Source organism: Homarus americanus, unplaced genomic scaffold (assembly GCF_018991925.1).
Source record: "Homarus americanus isolate GMGI-L3 unplaced genomic scaffold, GMGI_Hamer_2.0 scaffold19318, whole genome shotgun sequence".
Classification (NCBI taxonomy): Eukaryota; Metazoa; Arthropoda; class Malacostraca; order Decapoda; family Nephropidae; genus Homarus; species Homarus americanus.
The window spans coordinates 4,311,443-4,316,442 of record NW_024732238.1 but is presented as its reverse complement, the minus strand read 5'-3'; the positions used below and the strand labels follow the sequence as shown (position 1 = coordinate 4,316,442).

Sequence of the window (5,000 nt, the reverse complement as noted above, 5' to 3'; positions counted from 1 at the left end):
AGGGAGAGGGAGAGAGAGGGTATGTAGGGGGAGAGAGAGAGAGGGAGGGAGGGAGGGTAGAGAGGGAGAGAGGGTGACAATGACGTGGCAGTCAGCTTCACTATAAGTTATAAATTAATTATGTTTCAGTGGCTTCTCCTCCAGGTTCAAAGACGCCGAGAGGTAATGGTTTAGGTGGGGAGGGGGGAGAGGGGAGAGAGGAGGAGAGGAGGTAGGGAAGAAGGGCACAAGAGGGAGATGGGGTAATTGGGAGAGAGAGGGCGAGGGTTCAGGAGAGAGAGAGAGAGAGAGAGAGACTCATACGCCTTTAGCAACACAACCAACACAGACATATAAAAAAAAATTAAGACAGGCATATAAAAGAGACAGACAGACAGATAGACAGAGAGACAGGAGGACCCATACACACACCTCCTGCAGCAGGTACACGCCGCCAGGGTGGAAGACGGAGTGTAAACAGTAGGGGCAGCAGGAGAGGGTGTTGGGTCGTCTTGTTGACAGTGGGAGTTCTAGCTGGCCACGCTGAAGAGGACTAATATTTGGTGATAGGTAGGGAAGGAGGGAGGAAGGAGGGAGGAAGAAGGAGGGCGAAGGAGGAAGGAGGGAAGAGTAGGGGAAGGAGGGGGATGAAGAGGAAGGCTGAATGAAGAGAAGGGAGGGAAAGAGGGAGGAGGGAAGGAGGAAGGAAGGAAGGAAGAGGGAGGAAGGAGGAAGGAAGGAGGAAGGAAAGAGAGGTAGGAGGGGAAGGAGGGAGGCGAGAGGAAGGAGAAGGAGGAGGAGGAAGAAGAGGAAGGAGGAGGGAAGGAGAGGAAGGAGGAGGGAAGGAGGGAGGGAAGGAGGGAGGAAGGAGAGGATGGATATGGGAAGGAGGGGAGGGAAGGACAGGGGAAAGGAGGGAGAGAGAAGGAGGAAGGAAGGAAGAGGAAGAGATTATGAAATAGGAGGCATGAGAGGATGGAGAGGGAAAGGAGGGAGGTACAGAGAGAGAGAGAGAGAGAGAGAGAGAGAGAGAGAGAGAGAGAAGAAGGCGTTGAAGGAGGACAGAAGAACAAAATGGAGAAGAGAATAGGGTGTAGTGTTCCTGGAAGTGCAGTGGTGGTGATAGTGTGGGCAGGTGGTGTAAGGGGTAGTAGGGGTGGTAGTGGTAGGGGTAGGATGGGTGGTAGTAGGGGTGTGGGTGGTGGTAGTAGGGGTGGTAGTGGTAGTAGGGGTGGTGGTGGTAGGGGTGGTAGTAGGGGTGGTAGGGGTGGTGGTGGTGGGTCAGTTGCTCGACGACCCTCTCCACTGTTTGTTGTCATTAAGTGGCTCGGGTAAGGTATCCAGGCCTGCTCAAACACTAGGCTCATTTAATGGATTTTTTCCCCCTTCTTTCCGTCCATTCTTCCGTCTATCTTTCCCTCCATTCTTCCGTCTATCTTTCCGTCAAATCTAACCTAACCTAACCTAACCTAACCAATGTATGTATGTATATTTAAAAAAATATAATATACTCACCAAGGCCCTTATAATGATATAGTCTCAGGTCAAAGGTCAAATTTAAGGTCAAGGTCACAGCTTTGCAAAATAAATGGCTGCCAAAGATAAGTGAGTTGCCACCTACCTCGAGTGCAGTTAATTAAATGTTAAATTACCTCGAGTGCAGTTAATTAAATATTAAATTGATATGAATACCAGACCGCCACGCATGATCAGCCCAGCGTATGCAAATCAGGTGGTCCTGGTACATTGTCATCTAGTTATTGATTTTAATTGATTAGTTTCTTTATTTATTTCTTAATCAAATGTATTTGTTGAATCTCTCTGGGTAGGTGTTGTCCAAGAGAGAAGGAGGTGTTAGAGGTGGTGGTAGTGGTGGTGAAGGGTGGTGATGGTGTTGGTGGCAGTGGTGGTAATGATGGTGGTAGTGGTTGTTGTGGTAATGATGGTGGTAGTGGTTGTTGTGGTAATGGTGGTAATAATGGTGGTGATAACGCTGGCAGTGGTGGTGGTGGTGGTAGTGGTGGTGAAGGGTGGTGGTGGTGGGTAGCATTGACCGTGTGGGCAGGACAGGTGTGGTGGACCACTAATGAGGCGACACAGGTGAGCCAGGGCTTCTCACACCCCGGCCGCGATAAGCAGCACCAGGTAGACTCACTCACCAGTCAGGTTAACACGTGTTGCTCTCACACCATCGCGTGTTCACCCCTTACTCTTCACTCTAAGACCTAACGTAACCTAACGTAACCTAACGTAACCTAACCTAACCTAACCTAACCTACCCAAGCCAAGTTAAACTATCTTATCCTAATCAAACAAACCTAACCAAACCAAACCTAACCTATCGCCTCAGGAATGCATGTACCTCCATCTCTCAAGGGAATTTTAGTGTTGGTAAGAACGTTTTGTATGAGCCTTTGAGAACCCGGATCTTGGTGTCTCATATCTCTTCACTTACGAGTCTTTGAGAATCCTGATGGTGGTCTCCTAGGAGCTTATTAAGATTCCCGACCCCGAGTGTTTTAATTGTGTGGAATAATTTATGAAATCAGGATCACCTTGTTGGCGGGGACAGATGGGCGGTGTCGACACGCAGGTGAAGGAGTCGACACCTGTCACCCATCAGAGTAGCCAGGCCTAAGCACGTCACACGCAACCCTAGCAGGAGGCCTATGTAAAGCCTAGACGCAGACGGAGGTATAGAAGAAGTCGTAGAAGGATATACAGAAGGATGCGCTGTAGAAATTGACGCAGGAGACACAGAACGAGGCGCAAACGTTGATGCAGAGGTAAACGTAGGAGAAAAATGAACCCAGATTCAGACCAAAACGCAAAAGAAAACGCAGAGGAGACGCAGACAGAGGGGTTGATGCTGGGTCAGACGTAGACAAAAACGTATATGGTAGTATAGACATAGACGCATCCAAACGCAGACAAAGCCGTAGACATAACTGTAGACGCAGAAGCAGACGTAGACGCAGAAGCAAGCCCAGACGTAGGTTTCTTCATAGCTGGGGTGACGCCACACTAAGAGGTTGCTGCCCACACACTGTTATCTCAACGGTCTCACGGCGCCTCATTAGCCTCCCCTGCTGTACACCGTCCTGGAGACACACCTGACAAAATAACTTAATAGACACATCCAGGAGAAACACCTGACGAGATATCTTAATAAGTAGGTACATGAGACACACCTAGAGCGGCAGGTAGACCTCAGATACCTCGATCCACGACACCTTCAGGAGCTTAGACTAACGACGACTCATGCCGACGACAAGAACAAGATCTCACGAAGAACGAATTACGTCTCAAACCTGAAAATACGACCCACGGAACTGCAATTACGTCTTAACGATACCGATATTTTGGAACGCTATTGGCAAGTGTTTTCGTCAAGTCCTTCCTGCCGCAGGTAATTCGGGGTTCTAGCAGGAACAGGTGTTTAAGTCGAGATTTTCCTGCCGCAGCCACTAAGTTTCCTCCTTGTTTTCCCGACCAGTAATCAGGAAGTAAATTTGATCTTCCTTAGGAGTAAATAATGAGATAATATTGCCTTCCTTAAACGGCACTTGGGGGGAGCTGGTCGGTCATTCTCGGCGAGTCTGTTGTCTGTCGGGCGGTCGGATCAATTAGGTTGGGGGTGGGCTACTGTTGGTTGGGGTTACTGTGGGTCGAGACTACTGCGGTTGAGGTTACTGCTGGTAGGGGCTACTGTTGGTCGGGGCTACTGTTGGTCAGGGCTTCTGTTGGTCGGGGCTTCTGTTGGTCGGGGCTACTGTTGGTCGGGGCTACTGTAATTAGGGGGTCCAGGTCATGGGGAGTCTGAGAACCCCGAGGGATAAGGGAGGGAGGGATGGAGGGAGAGGAGAGAGAGGGGTAGGGATGAAAGGGAAAGCGAGCGCGAAGGGAGGGAGGAAAAGGAGGAAGGAGAGCAAAGGCAGGGAGGATGGAGAGGGAAAGGAAGGAATGGTGGAAGGGAGGGAGGAAAGCCGTCTCACCCATGAACACCTTCAACCTTAATCTTGACGGTCGACCTAAACTCCCCCTCACGCCCACGCCCACACCGCCACATGACGTATGTGGTGGTAGTTAATAACGTGCCCCTGTCAAAGCATGCCCTTGCCGTTAACTGCCCTGTGCTCAGCCCACCTTTTCGTGTGGTCGAGGTTCTTGAAAGTGCTGTGTGGGGGGGAGGAGAGGGGGGACTGGATGGGGTAGGGTGGAGGAGAAGGGGGAGAGAAAGAGAGGATAGAGCAGGTGGAGGGGTAGGGTAGGTGGATGAGGAAAAGGAATGGGATGGGTGGAGGGGGAGAGAAGAGGGGAGGGGGAGAGAAGAGGGGAGGGAGATAGACAGGGGGAGGGGGGGGGGGTATGGGTAACTGATGTATGACATAACTGTTATAACGACAGACTATCATCACAAGGCTTCGTCACTCATAAGTACCAATCTGTCACTCAACACATTCAGTCTTATCAATCACACGACTAAGTTACTCACAGGTATAGTCTGTCACTCAATACAAATTACCTTCTGACAGGTAAGTTATGGACAGGACTGTTATATAAATTTTGCAAGGCAGAATTTTTTTATAGTTTATTCACGTGTAACAAAGTCAACGAAAATCACCAAAAAACACTACAAAAATTATAAAAAATCACCAAAATGTCGTAAATATTAACAAAAAATCACCAACAAATTAACAAATTCGAGAAAAATCACCAAAACATAAAAAGTTATAAAAAATTAAAAAAATTACCCCCAAAATAACAAAAAATAACAAAATGTTTACAAAAATAACCAACACAGTATAATAATCACCTCAAATCACCAAACTGCCAAAAAGGGTTAAAATACTGTATTAAGTTAAGCAAATGATCATTACATTATAAGAAACAGTAAAGATGAACCAGCAGTTACAATAACCAAGAAGATTACCGAAACGTCGTAAAGCTCCACCAATAAGAGGAGGAGAAGTCCATTAAGGGTTATAATACTGTACAAAGTGAAGGTAAGTCGTCAGTAC

At 48.2% G+C, this 5,000-nt stretch overlaps 1 protein-coding gene across 1 annotated transcript in view; it reads right to left on the bottom strand.

Annotated features, from left to right (window-relative positions):
• The window catches only part of LOC121868215, a 102,719-nt gene that overhangs the window by 29,941 nt on the left and 67,778 nt on the right, over positions 1–5,000 (bottom strand). The window lies entirely within an intron of this gene.